This window comes from Suncus etruscus, chromosome 10, assembly GCF_024139225.1.
Source record: "Suncus etruscus isolate mSunEtr1 chromosome 10, mSunEtr1.pri.cur, whole genome shotgun sequence".
Taxonomy (NCBI): Eukaryota; Metazoa; Chordata; class Mammalia; order Eulipotyphla; family Soricidae; genus Suncus; species Suncus etruscus.
In genome coordinates, this window is record NC_064857.1 from 106,536,379 (window position 1) to 106,559,572 (window position 23,194).

The window sequence follows — 23,194 nt, forward strand, 5'->3', positions numbered from 1 at the left end:
AAAATCTTTACTTTCCCTGTATTTTTTGCCTTGCACACAGCTGACTGTGTTCAATCCCCAGCATTCCTGAAACCTGCCAGAGTGATTTCAGAGTTCCACTAGCTCCTACCTTAAAATGTTTGCATCTTTTAATATGGTGCACAAGACCCCTAAAAGCCTCCTCTTCAGATATGTCAATATTCTCGCTGGTGCAACCAACTCCCCCATTATTATTTATCTAGTTTAGAAATTTTACTTCTCAAAAATCTTTTCTGATTTCCCCAAAATGGGCTAGATGTTTCTTCCATTCACACCTTTATCACCACACCCATATACTGCCTCTTCATGAGTCGCAAAGCTACTTATCACCTCCCCATCATAAAGAATGGTTTTAGAGCAGACATGTCTTACTCTTCATTGCTGTCAAGGTGCATGGTACATTGTAAGTGCTCAATATCTGTTGTAATGAACAATGAATTAATGGTAACCTTGGCAGTCTTTCTCACAAATTTCACTAATAAAATTTTCATTAACCTCTTCGAAGTTAGAAGTCAAGAAAAAATGTAGTTATAAAGTAGCCTTTAGAAAAACAGCATTACATACCTGGGGGCTAACCTAATATAAAAATGCTGTTGCAGTTCATTCATCCAACATTTGTAAGTAATTACAAGTAATACTTTCCATAATGGGTCTGTATTATGTATTGTTACTAAACTTTAATTAAGGTATATTAAGGATAAAATCTGTCATTTAATAAAAATAATAGCTTACTCTAACCACTCTCCAAGTACTGTATTCAGCATTGACACACATTCTCATTTAATCTCCACAATCAATCTCTGAATAGATCATATTACAACTTTTCAGAGGAAGAAAGAGACTCAGGAAGAGTTAGCACCTAGAGTTTAACAACACAGCTAAGATATGAAAACGTTAGTGAGCCAACTCTTTAATAAAAGAAAGCAAACATGAAACTTGTACTTATTAAATTGCTACTCGAGATACAATCTTACTATATACATGGGAGAACAAAATGTTGAGGCTACCAGAGTAAAATATACCTCTGAGTAAATAACATAGACAGATAACATAATTGATAACAGAGAATCTTTGGAATACAACCATATACCAATGGTAATACTTTAAAGCCTGCTACGTTCTTTATTTGCATGTGATCCAAATGAGTCTGAAAATGTAACATATTTGATTTCACATCCTAGAGACAAACCAGATTCCTTATTCCTGGAACTGTCTATTAATTGGACTGTAGTAATATTAAAATAGTCTAGGATGTTAGTCAAAATATCCTAAGACTGAACTCACTCTCCCACATATCACTCTTAAGTAATAGCTTATTTGCTTATATTTTTTCCTTGTTAAAAAGTTTTCATTTTCTCTATAAGCCTTATTCATGTAATTTAATTATAATCTAAAAAATAAAAAGCCTTATTGAAATAGTCTATTAGACTATTCTTTGTTTCTCTGTAACACCAACATCACCATCACACCTAAATTATTCAAAATGATAGGATCTCTAGATATTGTTACATTTTACTCTAACAAAAATGATTCCCAGCTATTATACGCTTATTTATGCTTCTCAGGGCTAGGTTTTCATTATTCCACCTAAGATTAAATAATTTTATCATACTACATAAGAAATTGTATAAAATATATTATGAACCATTTATTTTACTCATCCAGTAGACAATTTCCTGGCTTATTCTATGCCACAAAATGACTACCATTTATTTAATTAAAAACTTGACCTTGGGGCCGGGTAGGTGGCGCTGGAGGTAAGGTGTCTGCCTTGCAAGCGCTAGCCAAGGAAGGACCGCGGTTCCATCCCCCGGCGTCCCATATGGTCCCCCCAAGCCAGGGGCGATTTCTGAGCGCTTAGCCAGGAGTAACCCCTGAGCGTCACAGGGTGTGGCCCAAAAACCAAAAAAAAAAAAACAAAACTTGACCTTGGGGCCAAGAGAGATAGCATGAAGGTAAGGCATTTGCCTTCCATGCAGAAGGTTGGTGGTCAAATCCCGGCATCCCATATGGTCCCCCGAGCCTGCAAGGAGCTATTTCTGAGCATAGAGCCAGGAGTAACCCCTGAGCACTGCCAGATGTGACCCAAAAAACCAAAATCTTGATTTAATCCTACACCACAGAAATTTCTCCAAGCATACTAGGAGTGATCCTTGAGCAACAAGAAAGAAGTAAGCTCTGAGCATTGCCATATATAACCCAAAAAATAAAAATATCTAAGCAGAATCTGAGCAATAACTGAGGTTGTAATGTTTGCTATGCACATGGTCTAAATTGGCTTGACCCCCCACACCACATTTAGTCCCCAATCAAGACTTGAGCCAACATTAAGCTTTGGAAATGGCCCCAAAACAGACAAATAATGACAAATAAGCTATCAGGATCTTTATATCTCTATCTTTCGGTGTGTTTGAGAGTCTACCAATTCAACTTAAATCATAAATTCATGGGAGGAGTCAACAAACAAATAGTCTGCAGGTCAAATTCAGCCTGCTGCCTGCTTTTTTAAATTACTCACAAAGATTGTATTTACATATTTAAATGGTTTAAAAATTAAAGAAGATAGGGCCGAAGTGGTGGTGCTAAACTATAAGGCATCTGCCTTGAGCACGCTCGCCTAGGACAGACTGTGGTTTGATCCCCATATGGTCCATTCCATATGGTCCCCCAAGCCAGGAGTGATTTCTGAGCGCATAGCCAGGAGTAACCCCTGAGCGTCACTGGGTCTGGTCAAAATAAATAAATAAATAAACATTAAAATTAAAGAAGAGATGTAGAGCCATTAAGAGGGAGAAAGGAAGTTGGTGAACTGTATCAGGAAACAAGCAGGAAAATAACAGGAAAAGCAGCCAGTTCTTTACTACACAACAAAATTCTATGGAGTATTGCAGAGAACTTCTATATGGGAGCAAGAGCAATCGGCTACTGATTATACAGTTACTAAAATGGGGAAAAGCAAAAAAACTAAAAGAGGCTATGTAAGCGTTTACACAAAGGTTAGTGACAGAAGCCCATAGAGTGGGTAAAGGACAAGTGTAAAACTGTGAGTTCCTGTGGTCCCCATTATGCTTTCCAAACAGCACAAAGCCTAGTCATGAAGCTGATCAAGTACCATGCTAGAACCAAAAAAAGAGTAAGAAAAAAACTCAGATGCATATAACAAATCCAAGACACATTTAATAGGAAACACCTATACTTCCTGATATTAGGTAGTGATAGACAATAACAAAAGCTAATACCATTCCCATCTCACCTTCCACCACCAAAGACTTAAACTCAGGAAAATATCTGAGCCATGCTCTTCTGGACTCTGAAAAATGAAAACTCCAAACCCAAAGACTGAAGCATGTGGAATGTTACTCAGCTATAAGAAGTAATTAAAAATTAAATTATACCAAATTTTTCTTCTCTTTTCCTTAACCTTTATATCTCCAACAGAATAGCATAACTTGAATCATTCAGCCTCATAAATTGGGCGGGGGAATGATGATACCAGGACCAGTCATATGAACATGTAGTGAAAATAAAAAATGACCAGACTGGAACACCAAACCCAAAGTCAACGACAACAGAATAGATACCCAATCTACAACAAGCTGTAAAGTTGAGACCAGTTACACTAGTATTCTGGGTGGGGGAGGGTAAAGTAGGGAGATATAGGAGACATGCTGGGAACAGGAGTGGAGGGAGGTCAACATTGGTGGTGGGAATGCCCTTCATTCACTGTCACTATGTACCATAAATAATTCTATGTAATGCACTTCAGTCACAATAAAAATTAAAAAATTAAATTATAAAATTTGCTACTTACAGATAAAACTAGAATGTAACATACTGAATAAAGTCTGTCAAAAGGAAAATGAGACATAGAATCTCTCTCATATGTGGAATATATATAGTATGGGAACAACAAATTTTCAAAGATATCAGAACTAAAGAGTGGGTTCAAAGGCCTTATCTGAAGGAAGAAGTGAATGGAAGGATCCTTAGTGAAGTGGATGGAGGAAAATGGGTACTGAGGTATGGGGTGGTGCTGAAACAATCTATCCACAAGACTATCGCTAATATTATAAATCATACCACATAAATAAAAATGTTAAAATTAAAGAGAATATTTTATAGTAAATTATTTTAAGCTGGATAAAATTCAATTTCAGTGTCCTGATAAGATTTTATCAGATAGAAATCATACTCATGCTGGGGCCAGAGCAGTAAGGTGTTTGTCTTGCACGTGTCTGATCTAAGATGTACCGTGGTTCGATCCTCCGGCATCCCATATGGTACCCCAAGCCAGGAGTGATTTCTGAATGCATAGCCAGGAGTAACCCCTGAGTGTCACTGGGTGTGACAGGAAAAAAAAGTCATATTCATGTGGAGTCAGAGTGAGGGTACAGTAGGTAGGATGCTTCCCTGGCATGTAGCCAACCTGGGATCTATCCCTAGATTCCATATGGTCTCCCAAATCCTTTAGAAGTGATCCCTGAATGCAAAGCCAGCAATAAGCATTGAGTGTATTCACAGCTGGGTGTTGCCTAGAAACAAAAACAGAAAGTTATACTCATGTGTTTAGATCTATGGCTAACTATAAATAGGAGAGCTGAGAGGGTGTGAGAGAGAACCAAAGAAGCACTCTTCTGTCAGTCTCATTGCTTTGTACACTTTTGTTACACTATATATCTCATTGATGCAGTATAATTCAGTAGCATTTTAAATATAACCTGTATTGTCTCAGCAATAGTTTTTATTATCAATGTCTACCCATTAAGTAAAAGCAAAATAGAAAAGACTTTAAATGTCCTATATAATGCATGCTAGAAAAGGTTATCTTGTTATTAAACTAGATGACAAAGCACTTTGAGAGACAATAACACTGGACTGATTAAGTATCATCATACTTTGCCCAATTCATAGGGAAAGTAAATGGTAAGAAAAATTAAAAATTTAAAACATAGTATCTCAGCACAGCAGAATTTCCTCACAAAATTAAAAAAAAAAAACTAAAAATGGAACCAAAATCAAAATGTGAGTATATAAGTTTCATTTGTCAGCCAACCATTTACCAATGCTGGGTTAATTAATTTATATTTAATTGCAGCAGCTGAAGCAATGTGTCCATAGAAAATAAACTTTTTAGGACTGGTAATCTTTTGGTAACAACAGTTGTTCAAAGAATTAAGGACATTGGAAGAAAAATCAATAGTCAATTTAAAAATGAGGCAAATTATTTTGAGTAATTTTCCTTGGCTTTAAGTGAGATGACAGATGTTATGATACAGCTCAGTTGTTCTTTGTACAAAGATTTAATACTGATTTTAAAATGACTAAATAATTAGCCTCTATGAATAAGCCTAACGGAATAACTACAAACAAGAATATTTGCAAATAATTGGGGATAGGGAGTAAAAAGAGTAAGTGAATGCAGTTTAAGAGGAATCATCTATAATGTGTTATTTCTTTGGGGAGTAAAATCATATGTGGGGTAAAATAATTTAATGTGGACAATTTTATAGAAATTTTAGAAGTCTGGAATATATAAAGCTTATGATTGCTCATTGTATTACTCATCAACAAATCTATGAAGGAAAATATTTGAATCTGCCATTGACATTAAACAACTCATTGTAAATTCATGAAGTTTTCTCATAGGCACTGAATACCCTAGCTCATTTATCATAAAGCTTAATAGCAGTATAATCTTATTGTGGTGTTTTTAAAACTCAGTCAGCAATAAGACTATTTTATTGAATTTTGGGGTCACACTCAGGTATGTTCAGGGACTCTATATTAAAAGATTGTTCCCAACAGTATTCAAGGTAACCAGGAAGTCTCACATGCAAAGATATGTGCAGAGCCCTTTGAGTTACCTCTCTGAGCCCAAGAGTAAGATTCTTCTGAACAAGCATTATCCTGGAACAAAATCACCAATTGGGAGACTGGCACACATCACAAAGAACAAGAACAATCTGTGCTAGGCAGGGATGTGGGGAGAAAGGAACTCTCATTCACTGCTGGTAGGAATGCCATCTAGTCCAGCATTTATGGAAAACAATATGGAGATTCCTCAAAAAAATTGTAAATTGAACTCCCATATGATCAGCTACACCACTCCTAACCCTAGGAACACAAAAACACACCAGAAAAATGCCTTCTGCACACTTATATTTATTGCAGTGCTATTTACAATAGCTACCCTTTGGAAACAACCAAGATGCCCTTCAACAGATGAATGGCTAAAGAAACTGTGGTACATATACACAATGCAATATTATGCAGCTGTCAGGAGAGATGAAATCTTAAAATTTTCCTATACATAGATGTACGTGGAATCTATTATGCTGACTGAAATAAGTCAGAGGGAGAGAGACAATATTGTCTGACTTATCTATGGGTTTTAAGAAAACTAAGAGACATTACTGTAATAATGCCCAGAGACAAAAGAGATGAGAGCCAGAAGGATTGGCTCATAATATAAAGCACACCACAAAGAGTGGTGAGTGCAGTTAGAGAAATAACCACACTAACAACTATCTTGACAATGTTAATGAGCGAGAAAAGTAGAATGCCTGTTTCAAATACAGATGGGGGTGGGGGAGGAAGGAGATTGGGAGCATTGGTGGTGGGAATGTTGCACTGGTGAAAGAGGTGTGCTCTTTTTTATAAGTAAAACCTAATTAAAAACATGTTTGTAATCATGGTGCTTAAATTAAAATATATTTAAAAAAAGAACCTGAAATTATTTCTTTAAGTAAATTTTCAGAAGCTAAAACATGCAGTAGTCTTTTTTTAAGTAAAAACTTCATACTGTTTTCCACTGATACTATTTTATTTTAATTTAGTTAATCAAGATTAATCTCTATTTACAGGAATCTCTATTTATAGAAATACCTGTAAACAATCCTCAATGCTGCCCTTTGGCTGCAAAGTGATTATTTACTATTATGACTTTACAAAGAAAGAGCCAACCCCTGTGCAAGACCATCAATGATAAAATACATCATGTCAAAATGTCAAATTAGGCTACCAAAAGATATAAATGTTAACTGTCCTAAATTATCATTGATATAAATTTAAAACTCCACATAAAACCTTGTCTTAAAGAGTAAGAGTATTACATGCTTTCTACAAGTTTTAAGAAAAGAGTCTGACAGATTATGATATAAAGAATGATTTTTTTGAGAAGGACAAAGGAAGATGGCTCAAAATACTTTAGCCACATAATTTGCAGGCAGGAACCTCATGTTCACTTCCCAGTTATAAATGACCCCTCAAAAACTAGCCAGAAGTAGCCCTGACACACCTCCATGGTCAATGTCCCCATGCATCATTGGGAATAAGCAAAATAATAATAATAATAACAATAATAAAATTAAGAAGTTTTCAAGTAATAAAGAGAAGGAAACAGTTTCCTAAACTTATATAGAATGCAAAAAGAGGGCAGGTACAAAAATTAATTACTGAGATATAATTTTCCCAAGTATGGTTAAGGTTCAAAGCAAGATCTGAGTCAATTTTTAAATTACACACACATGTGGACATAATTGCTACAGGGAGAGCCAACCTGACCATGTGGAGCTGAATAAAATAAATGACATATTCCATCAATGCAATAATGTATTCTGACTCCCAATATATTAGCTGCTATTATTATTTACCCAGAATCATCTCCAGCTACTACTCTCCTTTCATATATCTGCTTTCTATGCTCCTTGTTATTCTCCAGAGTTGCCAAAATTTGATTTTGCATTTTTGCACTTAATTTTATAAACTGCCCTATTAGTGGTCTTGACATTAGTTCTTTGGATTGTAGTCCCAGTTCCCTTGCTGAGTTAACTGAAGAAAAGGAAAGAGAAATTTCTTCATAGTTTAACTCCAATTTAGACATCATGTCCCAAGAAACATATAAGTTGCTTCTACAGGGACCAGAGAGATAGTATGGAGGTAGGGTGTTTGCCTTGCAAGCATAAGGACGGTGGTTCAAATCCCAGCATCCCATATGGTCCCCCAAACCTGCCAGGAGCAATTTCTGAGTGTAGAGCCAGGAGTAACCCCTGAGCATTACCGGGTGTGACCCCCCAAAAAAAGTTGCTTCTACAGTGACCACTTCAACCAGGTGGCCTTGTTTCAGCTCTCAATGGAATCCAGGACCTCTACTTTATTCTTATTCCTTTGGCTCTATGGAGAGGTAAAATATATTCCTCCTGGGCTGCCTTTGTTTGCCCTTTCATCTTTGTTTGTCCTTCACCAACATTTATATGCTACAAGGAGTAACTATTTGAACTATGATGGCTAAATTTTTTACTACTAAATACCTCTGATTGACAAATCTACCTATTTAATTCTTATTTTGTCTTCTATAGATAGCTTGATGCACCTCTAGAAAGTTCAATTTAATGACATATCACCCCCAGGTACTCCTTTGCTTGCATTCCTCACACTTTCTCCATCACATTGCAATTAATTTTACATAGCACCAATGACTAGATTGCCATCTACTTAAGACACAGGACTACAGTCTTATTCACCATCTACAGTGTGGAAGAAGAGAGTGAAAAAAGAAAGACTTGAAATATCTTCATTTTGTTTATGTATGACTAGGTAGGAATCAAAGCAGAAGAGAATTAGAAAACTGACTAAGATAAGAAAGCAATTAATAGGTCTGCTAATCCTGATTTAGTTTTCTCTAATGGATCATGTTTGTCTCTTGAAGACATTTTCAGATCCTCAAACAAATGCCAGAAGAATGAAAGCAGGAAACAGTGATAACCATCCAAAAATTGCCACAGGATCCTGAGTCAATATCAGTATTTCAATTTTACCAAAGTAACAAAATTTAAAATTAAAGAGGGAGTTAGGGGAAAGAAAGTTCAGATTCTTTAGTGTTTGCTATGAGGAAGCTAATACACTCATTCTATTTCTTTTGGTTGTTTGTTTTAGGGCCATATCCAACAGTGTCAAGGTTTTTCCTGACTCTGTTCAGGGATCACCCCGGCACAGATCTGGGGATCAGACATGGTGTCAGTGATCAAGCGCATGTCAGCCACATGCAAGGCCTTACCTGCTATACTATCGCTATGGTCTGCTTGTCATATTTCTTGTACTTAACATATTTAATGTATAGTAAAAATTCAACTTCATCAGATATAAGTAATAGCATATTTAATCTTGAATTACTAACCTATAAAGGCAGAAAATTGATTTTAATTGTTGCTTAAACAGGAAACTTAATATTTTTAATAAAAAATAAATCAATACTATTACAGGACTTATTAACTACAAATGTAGGTACATTGGTGAATTGGAAAGTTGGTTGGTTTGTTTGGTTAACTGATCATTCCTTGGTTTGAGGACTATCTTAAAATTGACTTGTCAAGTATTCTTCAACCTCAGCCTTCCTCTACTGCAGATTCTGATTCACTGGTTTGGAGCAGAGATCAGAGATTTTGCATTTCTTCTTCTTCTTTTTTTTTTTTTTTTTTTTGATTTTGGACCACACCCGGTTGCTGCAGGCATCTTGCATCTAAGCATTCTCTAGTGGGGACGAAACCCTTCATGAAAGGAAAGTGGGCACACGAATGGACGAATATGAAATATAAAATAATGAAACCACACACAGAGTATGTGGGGCAGGAGTGCGACAATTTTAATTTTTTGAGAAGGGGGATTTATAGGGGTAAAACTAGCCATAGGTGTAGAAGAATAATCATAATCACAAAGCAAAGTACAACAGTAACAATACCTTAGCTCTGGGTATGACTGTAAAAAATCTAAGTTACAAAGGAGAAGGTTACAACTCAAGGCAGCTCTTTGCAAACTTACTTCAAATGCAAAATCAGGATTAGGAGGAGGTAGGAACTTGATCTTCACTGGGCTGGGCTCTATATATTTTAGGGGTCAAGTAAAGGAAGGAGCCAAAATCCCTAAAATGTGTTTCCCTATTTCTTTTTTTTTGTTTTTTGGGCCACACCCGGCGCTGCTCAGGGGTGACTCCTGGCTGTCTGCTCAGTGTCTGCTCCTGGCAGGCACTGGGGACCATATGGGACACCAGGATTCAAACCAACCACCTTTGGTCCTGGATTGGCTGCTTGCAAGGCAAACGCCGCTGTGCTATCTCTCCGGGCCCGTGTTTCCCTATTTCTAAAGGAGAGTCAATAGCCCAGGATCTGCATTCTGGTTACACCCTTGATTACCAGAAAATGCAGTTGCAAGGACATATTTGAAAAAGAGAAAAAATATCGTCTTTGCTTTTAGGGCTAAAATATTATCCAGGAAAGGGGTTCTCTTAGAAATCTTTGGTGCTGGAATTTCTGACCCAAATTATTTGATAGAGGCCACAATTTTGCCTGAGATTTACAAAGAAAAGCTAGCCAAATAATGACTGAAAATGTAATGCCAAGTATTTCCTCAACCATCCATCCAGGGGAAAAAAGGCATCCACAGCAGGCCTTTTGAGGAACCCTGTGGGGGTTATTTCAGTTCTCCCCACCAGGAAAATCTGAGGATACATCTGGTGAGCTGAGCTCCCCTAAAAGTTTATGTATGCCATGGGGTACCCGGTGATGCTCAGGGGTTACTCCTGGCTATGCACTCAGAAATCACATTGTTTCTGGCTTGGGGACCATATGGGACAGTCACCAGCTGATGAACCGTGGTCTGTCCTAGGTCAGCCGCGTGCAAGGTAAATGCCCAGATTTTGCATTTCTCTCTCTCTCTCTCTTTTTTTTTTTTTTTGGTTTTTCCAGGCTACACCTGTTTGATGCTCAGGGGCTACTCCTGGCTAAGCGCTCAGGAATTGTCCCTAGCTTGGGGAGACCATATGGGACGCTGGGGGATCGAACCGTGGTCCTTCCTTGGCTAGCACTTGCAAGGTAGACACCTTACCTCTAGCACCACCTCGCTGACCCCAGATTTTGCATTTCTATCAAGTTTTCAAGGGAGGCCTATCTTGTCGTTAGCAAACATTGAGTACTTAGATGAATCCTTATAAAGAAAACTAACTAGTCCTGCTCTTACAGTTTTTGTTTGAAATGAATCTCAAACCTTAACTGCATCAGATCCATGTGGTGTCTCCAAAAAACATAGTTTCTTTTATCATTCTGAATACTGGCTGGAGTGATCTACTCATGTGGTAACATTGTATAGAACTAATATATACATATATAATAAATATAAGTAAAAAATGCAAAACTGAATTATTTCTTACATTGACAGATAAATTATAATGTCCTCAAATATAAAGCAGTATAATGCATAAATTAGTATGCTTTCTTTCCTGAGGTTCTGAATAAATCAACTTGGGATAAGTCCTGATAATTTACATTTTTAACATTATCCGAAGTGATCAAACCAGTATGGGTACTACATTACAAAAACCATAAATGTCAAATAATGGTTTTCTACTTTGATACATAAGAATTGATAAGGTAGGGAATTCCATAAGCACTCCTCTAATGACTCCAAGAGGCAGAGACTATGCAAGAGCAAAGGGTTTTATTATGCCAGCATATACAGGGGTTCTCATAAACCAGAGGATTAGAGTCTCGAACCAGATTTAACAAGCCTTTCTATAGCTTTTACAGTGGAAAATTACAGTAGGGTGGTCCATTTCAGGTGGGGTGGTCTATTTGACATTTGCTCAGTTACATTTTTGCAAGATTTAGATAGCCACAAGTCACAAGGTTTGCAACAGTTAAATGCATCTTTTGGTCAAGGGCGAGTTCTTGGGATTTAGAAAGGGGTGGGGTCCAGGGCATCAAGGGTGAGTCCTCAGGAAGCTGCAGAGAAAATTATTTTATTTCTCTTACCTTTCAGAATTACCTGTGGAGCTGTAAAATTTTCAATTCCCAATTCCACCACACAACAATGAAATAGTAATTTCTATTACTATCACTAAAAATTAATATTAATACTATTAAAACCTTCTCAGATAATCTTTTGAAATAAAAAATAGGAACCAAAAAGGTGCATATGACTGACCTGAGTTTTATCTCTGGCACAAATATTTTAAAGTATTTTTAAAAAGAATTCTAGAATAAAGACTATCACAATGGAGATATTTAAATTTTCTGTTTTTATGTATGTTTTAAGAATCAAAATAAACCAAATCAAAAATCCACTAAAAAATCACATACTTTAGAAACAATATGGACAAATCAGGACACTTCATTTGTTTGATGATGTCATTCCTATATAAACACCCCCATCTAACAGAATGGACAACTAACAACAAGAGCTTACTAAACTTTCTGCCACTATCTTAATGACTTCCTTGGAGAGACAATAATTTTCGCAAATGTGCTTGCTACTGTACATTTGCTTCTTTTTATTTTCTTTTTTTAAACTTTATACTCTTCCTTAATCCTTTTCTTTCTTTCCTTTCTTTTTTTCTTTTTTTGGTTGTTTTTTGTTTGGGGGCCACATCCAGTAGTGCTCAAGGGTTACTACTGGTTCTATGCTCAGAAATTGCTTCTGGCAGGCTTTGAGGACAATATGGGATTCTGGGAATTGAACCCAAATCCATCCCGGGTAGGCCACTTGCGAGGCAAATATCCTACAGCTGTGCTATCTCTCAGATATCCTTTCTATTTTTTTTTAAATAACTGCTTGTGCATATTTGCAAACAAGTGTATTATGGTAAACTATGTCAACCATGTGATATGTTTTCTTCAAATAAAGTAATTAAAGAGAAAAAACAATATGGACAAATGTACATAACTTTCTTAGAAAAAAGAAAAGGAAATAAAATAAGTAAAAAAAAATTGACAGTCCCCACTCTACAAATGAGAAGAAGCTATATTTGAAAGACCTACAATACCAAGTGAGAAGCAAAACGACAAGGATCAACTAGAGATAAGAACTATAGAGTACTAAATATTTCCTACATTATGGAAAGGAACCAATAAAAAGAAGCAAAGTTGCTTTTATTGTTTGCTAACAAGTTCCAAATATAAATAAGAACTCATCTGTGAGTTTATAAAGGAAAGGAATAAAAAAAAACTATGAAGTATTCTACAAAAAAAAAAAAAAGAGAGGGGCCGGGCGGTGGCACTAAAGGTAAGGTGCCTGCCTTGCCTGCGCTAGCCTTGGACGGATCGCGGTTCGATCCCCCGGTGTCCCATATGGTCCCCCAAGCCAGGAGCAACTTCTTAGCACATAGCCAGGAGTAACCCCTGAGCAATAGCGGGTGTGGCCCAAAAAAAAAAAGAGAGAGAGAGAGAGCATTTTACTCTCAATATTATGTAAAAGTAAGAAATTCAAACCAGGGGCCTCCTTGCATGCAGCTGAACCAGGATGAACCTGGTTTCAATCCCCGGCATCCCATATAGTCCCCCAAACCAGGAGCAATTTCTGAATAGCCAAGTCACCAGTATTCACAGAGCAGAGAAAGTAGACTGAATGCAATTAATAGCCACCAAGAAAATATGATCTGTCTAAAATGGACTATTTCTGCAATAACACTATTTAAAAAAAGATGCTAGGTGAGAAAAAAGAAAAATTAAGAGAAGATAAATAATACTAAGACACAAAAAGCAATAGCAATAGCAGGAACCCCAGCTAGCAAGAAGCTGTGAGAAACAGAGGGGTGAGTGCCACCTGCCCCAAAGGACAAAGTTAAGCTGAGAGACCTATGTAAGCCACTCCTCGGCTGCAGGAACAAAGTTTCAGCATCCCAGAGAAATAAAAACAAAGAAGTGTAACCATTCTACTTAGCCCCTAATCAATATATATTGGCACAGCATGTAGGAAAAAAGCACACTGCAAAGGAAACTATGGGAAAGCACTGGAGAACACCACTGTGTTTAGAGAATGAAGATGATGGAACTATAGACCCAACTGAAACATCAGGGCTAAAAACTTGGTAGCTGAAACGAAAACCTCACTGGAAAGCATCACTAACAGAGTAACAGCTGTTGAAAACAAAATCAGCAAGCTAGAAGATGAGATGCATAACAACTCCATATAACAGAAAAAGTTGGAAAAGAGCCTCAAAACAAAATGACAAATGGGAAAAAGTCCTCAAAGAATATAAACAGATAAAATAGAAGTCTGCAATGACAAATGGAAAAAAGTCCTCAAAGAATATAAACAGATAAAATAGAAGTCTGCAATAAACTCAATAGAAAAAGTAAGAAAAAATTGAGTCCCAGAAGTCCAGAAAAAAAACTTCAAGAAAAATTAGCAGTCAAGAACATCAAGCAACACTTAAGGCCAGAAGGCAATGATGAGGTACAGTGACAAAACTCATTGAAATGAATGCTACACCAAGACTACTTCACCCAGTTAGAGTTACATTCAGACTTGAAGGAAAGATGTACATCTTTACAGATAAAAAAAGACAACTGAGAAATATTACAGACTCGAAACCAACCTTAATTAAAGAACTGAAAGGTCAATTTTAAGGCAAGGTAGAATCAGCAAACACACCAAACTCTTACAAAAAGATGACATTAATCTCATGACAATTATCTCTCTCAAGGACAATTAAATAAATGTAGCAGATAAGAGAAACAGAGTGGCAAAATGAATTAAAATATTGAACCCAAAGTTTTCTTCCTCCAAGAAACACATTTGAATAGTCAGAGCAAATATCTCAAAATCAAAGGTTGGGGAACAACCATTCAGGCAAACAGATCTCTTAAAAAAGTGGGAATGGCGATATTTATATCAGAGGACATAGACTTTAGACTTAAAAAGGGAATAAGGGAAAAAGCCGGCTCCCTGTGTGTGACACCAGGCGGGGAAAATCCACGAAAGTACACCGGCCCAGTGGGGCCCAACTGTGAAAAACTGTGAGTGTGACCTGTCTATGTCTGTCTACTGTCCTCTTGCGTGAAACTCTTGCGAGTGGGGCAAAAAGAGGCTCCAGAAACCTCGCTCGCCCAGACGCCATTTTCAGGGAGGGACTACAGAGCATGAAAACTGGCAAAGCTTTGCAAAAGCCGGCTCCCTGTGTGTGACACCAGGCGGAGAAAATCCGTGAAAGTACACCGGCCCAGTGGGGCCCAACTGTGAAAAATTGTGAGTGTGACCTGTCTATGTCTGTCTACTGTCCTCTTGCGTGAAACTCTTGCGAGTGGGGCAAAAAGAGGCTCCCAGCGGAGCACGGCCACTCCGCTTCACTACGCGGCTGTGCACTCTTTCTAAGAAAAGAACCCCATTGCAACAAGAAGGAAAAATCACACTAAGAACGGCGCTATATCACAGAAGCAAACATTTCTCTCCGGACTGTCTTCTCTGTTGCATGCTCGGGCCTAAGATTTGACCCAGTGTGAGGCTTCATCCACGGATGACTCCCCTCCCTTAGAGGCAAGTCAGCCCATCCAGAAAGGGAGGAGCCAGAGGAGTGTGCTGCCTGCATCATATAGACAATGAATACCACCACAACACGTAGAAAAACCCACAATACAAGTGTGAAAATGGGGAAACAACGCAGGCCAGCATCAGACATAGAGAATGAAGATGACAATTCTGATGACCAGATAATGACCAACCAACTAATCAACCTCTCAGATAAGGACTTTAGACTAGCAATATGGAAGATGCTCAATGGACTCCAAGAAACCATGGATCGAGTTGAAAAGAACACTAATAAGAACCAAGAAAATATGAAGACAGAAATCACAAAACTCCAAACTGAAATAACATGTCAACTAACAGGACTGAAAAAGTCAGTAAACGAAGTGAATGACACAATGGATAAGCTCTGGGACAGGGTATCAGAAGCTGAGAATAGACTTGGTGCTGTGGAAGATGAGATACATAACAATTCCATACAGCAGGAGAGATTGGACAAAAAAACTTAAAGTAAAAGAGCAGACAATGGAAAAATTAGTCAAAGAATGGGAACAGATGAAAATAGAAGTCTATGATAAGATCAACAGAAACAACTTAAGAATCATTGGAGTCCCAGAGACCCAGGAAAAAAATTTCCAGGAAGAATCAATGGTGAAGAACATCATTAAAGAGAAACTTCCAGAACTAAAGAATATATGTGATCAAATCCTGCATGTCCGAAGAGTACCAACCAAAAGAGACCCCAGAAAACACACCCCAAGACACATCCTAGTCACAATGACAAATCCCACAGATAGAGACAGAATCCTGAAAACAGCAAGATCAAAAGGGGAAATCACGTTCAAGCAAGCTTCCCTGAGATTTACAGCAGACCTGTCACCAGAAACACTCAATGCCAGAAAGCAGTGGTGGGATATTGTGACAAGACTGAATGAAATGAATGCTTCACCTAGAATACTATACCCAGAAAAACTCACTTTCCGGTTTGACGGAAGAATACATGGTTTCACAGACAAAAAACAGCTTAGAAACGTCACAGACACAAAACCAGTCTTAAGAGAAAAACTGAAAGACCTAATCTAAGACAAGACTACCCAAAAGACACACCAAATTTTGAAATAAAGAAGGCGTTAAATCCCAGGACAATTCTTTCTCTCAACGTCAATGGACTAAATGCACCAGTTAAGAGACACAGAGTGGCTAAATGGATCAAAAAACTCAATCCAACCTTCTGCTGCCTACAAGAAACGCACCTGAATAGTCAGAACAAACATAGACTCAAAATAAAAGGCTGGAGAAAAATTATCCAAGCAAACAACACCCATAAAAAAGCTGGAGTGGCCATATTAATATCAGATAATGCAAACTTTATACTCAGGAAGGTTGTAAAAGACAAAGATGGACATTTTATATTAATCAAGGGGTACGTAGAGCAAGAAGAATTCACTCTCCTAAACATATATGCACCGAATGAGGGGCCAGCAAAATATTTAAAACAACTGTTGACAAATCTGAAAAATAATATAAACAACAACACAATAATTGTGGGGGACCTTAACGGCTTTGTCAACACTGGATATGTCAACCAGACTGAAACCTAACAAGAATATACTAGACCTGAGGAGAGAAATGGAAGAAAGAGGGCTAGTGGATATATATAGGACACTCCATCCCCAGAAACCTGGATACACATTCTTCTCCAATGTACAGGGGACATTCTCCAGGATAGACTACATGCTGGCACATAAAACATACCTCCATAAGATCAAGAGGATAAAAATTTTGCAGACTACCTTCGCTGACCACAAGGCTCTGAAATTATTTGTGAACTCCAAAGGGACTCAGAAGAAACACTTTAACACCTGGAAGTTAAACAGCCTCATGCTCAATAACCAGTGGGTCCGAGATGAAATCAATGAGGAAATCAAAAGGTTCCTGGAAACAAATGACAATAAAGACACAAACTATCAGAACTTATGGGACACAGCAAAAGCAGTACTGAGAGGAAAATTTATAGCTTTGCAAGCACAATCAGGAAGGAAGAAGGAGCTTACCTGAGTAGCTTAATGACACAGCTAATAGAACTAGAAAATGCTCAACAAAAGGACCCAAGAATAGGAAGACAGAAGGAAATAACAAAGCTGAGAGCAGAAATCAACGAAGTGGAAACTCAAAAAACAATCCAAAAGATCAACGAAAGCAGAGGTTGGTTCTTTGAAAAAATAAACAATATTGATAGACCACTGGCAAACCTAACAAAGAAAGAGAGAGAGAGAAACTTGATAACTCGTATCAGGAATGAAAAAGGAGAGATCACTACTGATATGACAGAGATTCAAAGGGTAATCAGAAACTACTTTGAAAAACTCTACGCCACTAAAAATGAGAACCTGGAAGAAATGGATAAATTCTTGGACTCTTATAATCTTCCACGGTTGAAGGAAGAGGATGTAGCATATCTAAACACCCCCATCACCATTGAGAAAATTAAAACAGTAATCAAATGTCTGCTGAAAAACAAAAGCCCAGGTCCAGATGGATTCACTAATGAATTCTATCAAACTTTCCAAGAGGAACTACTGCCAATCTAGGAAAGACTCTTTCATGAAATTGAACAAACAGAAACACTTCCAAATAGCTTTTATGAAGCCAACATCACCTTAATACCTAAACCAGACAGAGACGCTACCAAAAAAGAAAATTACAGACCAATATCACTGATGAATGCAGATGCAAAGATCCTCAACAAAATCCTGGCAAATAGGATTCAATGCCTCGTTAAAAAGATCTTCCACTACGATCAAGTAGGTTTCATCCCAGGAATGCAAGGATGGTTTAACATCCGTAAATCTATCAACATAGTACACAACATCAATAACAAGAAAAATAAAAACCACATGATCATATAAATAGATGCAGAGAAAGCATTTGATAAGGTCCAACACCCATTCTTGATCAAAACTCTCAGCAAGATGGGAATGGAGGGAACCTTTCTCAATATAGTGAAGGCCATCTACCACAAGCCAGTGGCAAATATTATCCTCAATGGAGAAAAACTGAAAGCCTTCCCTCTAAATTCTGGCACAAGACAAGGCTGTCCTCTCTCACCACTCCTATTCAACATAGCACTGGAAGTACTTGCTATAGCGATTAGGCAAGAAAAGGATATCAAGGGAATCCAGATAGGAAAGGAAGAAGTCAAGCTCTCACTGCTTGCAGATGACATGATACTCTACTTAGAAAACCCTAAAGACTCTACCAAAAAGCTTCTAGAAACAATAGACTCATATAGCAAGGTGGCAGGCTACAAAATTAACACACAAAAATCAATGGCCTTTCTATACACCAAGAGTAATAAGGATGAAATGGACATTAAGAAAACAACCCCATTCACTATAGTGCCACACAAACTCAAATATCTTGGAATCAACTTGACTAAATATGTGAAGGACCTATACAAAGAAAACTATAAAACTCTACTCCAAGAAATAAGAGAGGACACACGGAACTGGAAACGCATACCCTGCTCTTGGATTGGCAGGATTAACATCATCAAAATGGCAATACTACCCAAGGCATTATACAGATTTAATGCCATCCCTCTAAAGATACCCATGACATTCTTCAAAGAAGTGGATCAGACATTTTTGAAATTCATTTGGAACAATAAACACCCTCGAATAGCCAAAGCAATCATTGGGAAAAAGAATATGGGAGGAATTACTTTCCCCAACTTTAAACTGTACTACAAAGCAACAGTTATCAAAACAGCATGGTATTGGAATAAGGATAGGTCCTCAGATCAGTGGAATAGACTTGAATACTCAGAAAATATTCCCCAGACATACAACCACCTAATTTTTGATAAAGGAGCAGGAAATCCTAAATGGAGCAGGGAAAGCCTCTTCAACAAGTGGTGTTGGCACAATTGGATAGCCACTTGCAAAAAATTGAACTTAGACCCCCAGCTAACATCATGTACGAAGGTAAAATCCAAATGGATTAAAGACCTCGATATCAGCCCCAAAACCATAAGATATATAGAACAGCACATAGGCAAAACACTCCAGGACATTACAGGCATCTTCAAGGAGGAAACTGCACTCTCCAAGCAAGTGAAAGCAGAGAGTAACAGATGGGAATATATTAAGCTGAGAAGTTTCTGCACCTCAAAGGAAATAGTGCCCAGGATACAAGAGCCACCCACTGAGTGGGAGAAACTATTCACCCAATACCCATCAGATAAGGGGCTAATCTCCAAAATATACAAGGCACTGACAGAACTTTACAAGAAAAAATCATCTAACCCCATCAAAAAATGGGGAGAAGAAATGAACAGACACTTTGACAAAGAAGAAATACACATGGCCAAAAGACACATGAAAAAATGTTCCACATCACTAATCATCAGGGAGATGCAAATCAAAACAACGATGAGATACCACCTCACAACACAGAGAATGGCACACATCACAAAGAATGAGAATAAACAGTGTTGGCGGAAATGTGGAGAGAAAGGAACTCTTATCCACTGCTGGTGGGAATGCCGTCTAGTTCAACCTTTATGGAAAGCGATATGGAGATTCCTCCAAAAACTGGAAATCGAGCTCCCATACGATCCAGCTATACCACTCCTAGAAATATACCCTAGGAACACAAAAATACAATACAAAAACCCCTTCCTTACACCTATATTCATTGCAGCACTATTTACCATAGCAAGACTCTGGAAACAACCAAGATGCCCTTCAACAGACGAATGGCTAAAGAAACTGTGGTACATATACACAATGGGATATTATGCAGCTGTCAGGAGAGATGAAGTCATGAAATGTTCCTATACATGGATGTACACGGAATCTATTATGCTGAGTGAAATAAGTCAGAGAGAGAGAGAAAAACGCAGAATGGTCTCACTCATCTATTGGTTTTAAGAAAAATGAAAGACACCCTTGTAATAATAATTTTCAGACACAAAAGAGAAAAGAGCTGGAAGTTCCAGCTCACCTCAGGAAGCTCACCACAAAGAGTGATGAGTTTAGTTAGGGAAATAACTACATTTTGAACTGTCCTAATAATGAGAATGTATGAGGAAAATGGAGAGCCTGTCTATAGTACAGGCGGGGGTCGGGTGGGGCGAAGGGAGACTTGGGACATTGGTGATGGGAATGTTGCACTGGTGATGGGTGGTGTTCTTTACATGACTGAAACCCAAACACAATCATGTATGTAATTAAGGTGTTTAAATAAATTTAAAAAATAAAGGGAATAAGGGACAAAGATGGACAATTCATGATAATCAAGGGGTATGTGCACCAGGAAGAAATCACACTTTTAAACATATATAAACTCAATGAGGGACCAGCAAAATATTTAAAACGACTGCTGACATATTTGAAAAAAGACATCAATAGCAACACAATAATAGTAAGAGACTTTAAAACACCTTGAATGGTCACCCAGGATAAAACCACACAAGAATATACTAGTTCTAAAGGAAGAAATGAAAGAGAATGGCTTAGTATTTCCATTCATATAAAATTAGATACACATTCTTCTCCAATGTGCATGGGTCATTCTACAAGAGAAACCACATGGTATGCTATAAAATATACCTCCATAAAATCGAGAGGATATAAATTTTATTGACTACCTTCTCAGATCCATCATGCACTAAAACAAAAAGTGAACCCAAAATAAAAAGTCAGAGAAAAAACTTTAACGCCTTTAAATTAAAAACTCAGTACCAAACAACCCGTGGGTCAGAAAAGAAATCAAAGAGGAAAACAAAATGAGAAACAAATGAGAATGAAGACACAAATTATCAGAATTTGTGGCACACAACAAAATTGGTATTAAGAGGAAAATTTATAGATATAAAATTACCAGGATTAAGAGGACTACAGAAATAATTTAATGGCACAATGCTAAAATTTATAGATATAAATTCACCAGGATTAAGAGGACTACAGAAATAATTTAAAATAATTTAAAATTTATAGATATAAATTCACCAGGATTAAGAGGACTACAGAAATAATTTAATGGCACAATGCTAAAATTTGGAAAAATAACAATAAAATGAATCAAAAATAGTCAGACAGAAGGAAATAATAAAGCTTAGAGCAGAAATTAATGAAAAGTAAACTCAAAAAACAACCTGAAAGAGCAATGAAAGCAAGAGTTGGTTCTTTGAAAAAATAAACATCAACAAACTATTAGCCAAATTTAAAAAAATATGAAGAGAGAAACTTACTGTACTTAATGAGAAATTAAATTCTAATTCATTTCTTTTGGGGGGATCACACCCGGCAGAGCTCAGGGGTCTCTCCTGGCTCTACACTCAGAAATTGCTCCTGGCAGGCTCAGGAGACCATATGGGATGCCGGGATTTGAACCACCATACCTTCTGCATGCAAGACAAACGCTCTACCTCCATGCTATCTTTCCGGCCTCTCTAATTCATTTCTAATTCTAATTTCTAAAGTAGTAATTTAGAAAGATTACTACAGATGCTACAGAAAAGTCAAAGGGTAATCACAGATTACTTTGAGAAACTCTATACCACAAAAGAACATGAAAAAAATGGATAAAATCTTGGACTTCTATAACCTCCCAAAGTTAAACCAATATGACCTGGCATATCTGAACAGACCTATCACTATTGAGGAAATCAAAATGGTAATCAAAAGTCTTCCCAAAAACAACAGCCTAGGCCCAGATAGATTCACTAACAAATTCTTTCAAACATTTCTAGAGGACCTACTGCTGATCCTTTTCAGGCTCTTCCGGAAAACTGAAGAAACAGAAATACTCCCAAATAGTGTTTTCAAAACTAACATCATCCTAATACCAAAAGCAGACAGAGATCTAACGAAAAAGAGAACTACACATCAAAGAAAGCCTCTGGGACAACTGGTCAGTAACATGTGAAAAAGCAAACTCACATCTCTCTTTAACAATGTACACAAAAATCAAAACAAAATGGACATCAGACCTGAAGCCATAAGGTACTTAGAGAAAAATGTAGGCAGAACACTTTATGACACTGAAACTTAAGATATCTTCAAGGATGAAATACCACTAAATAACCAAGTGAAAGCAAAGATAAACAGATACCCAGCAGTGCTCAGGGAGCTAGCTCAGGCCTCATGCTTGGAGCCCATAGTGACTCCTGTCCCACCCCTGAAAATACCACTCTAAGCAGAGATTCCTGAGCCTCTCTGGCCTACTATCCCCCTTCAGAGGGAAAAAAGTAATTGCTCAGTTCCTGGAGTGAGACAGGAGAGATCAACTCTCCTCAATTGTCCTGTACTGGGCCAACCTGAAGTTGTGGTTCAAATTAGCAAAGAAGAGTTTGACCTGGAGGCTCACCGGCTTCTCACCCAGGATAACATCCATTCCCACAACAATTTCCTGCTGGCCATCCTCACATGATGTCAGATTTTGGTGTCTGTAAATATTTTGGGGATTATTATGTTACTGACCCTACCCTGATCCAGTGATTGTGCCCTACCCTAGGGTGTGACCTGGCATTCTGCCCCCACCCTAGGGTGGTACCTGATTCTGCTTCCACCATTGAGTGGTATCTGCTTCCACCATTGGGTGGTACCTAATTCTGGGGGAGAAAAACAAGGGTCTGTGGAAGGCGAGGAGTGGTTGGCTGGAACTGAGGCTGAGACCTTGAACTTCAGTCTTGTCCACCGAATAAAGCTAATATTTCCACAAGCCTGACTGTCTGCGAGCTGTTTACCTGCCGTTTCACCTCAGAACCGTCAGCTGGACAGGGTGGCAGACGCGTGCTCCGAGCTGGAGGGGAAAGACCTCATCCTCCATCCCTCCATCAGTCAAACTCTTCAGGGGCTGACTTGCAACAAGTGTCTAC

At 37.8% G+C, this 23,194-nt stretch overlaps 1 protein-coding gene and 1 pseudogene across 2 annotated transcripts in view; one reads left to right on the plus strand and one right to left on the minus strand.

The window, feature by feature from the left end:
* SUGCT (succinyl-CoA:glutarate-CoA transferase) overlaps positions 1 to 23,194 on the minus strand; it is a 1,072,384-nt gene that overhangs the window by 775,684 nt on the left and 273,506 nt on the right. The window lies entirely within an intron of this gene.
* The window catches only part of LOC126020822 (transcriptional adapter 1-like), an 85,809-nt pseudogene that overhangs the window by 61,850 nt on the left and 765 nt on the right, over positions 1 to 23,194 (plus strand).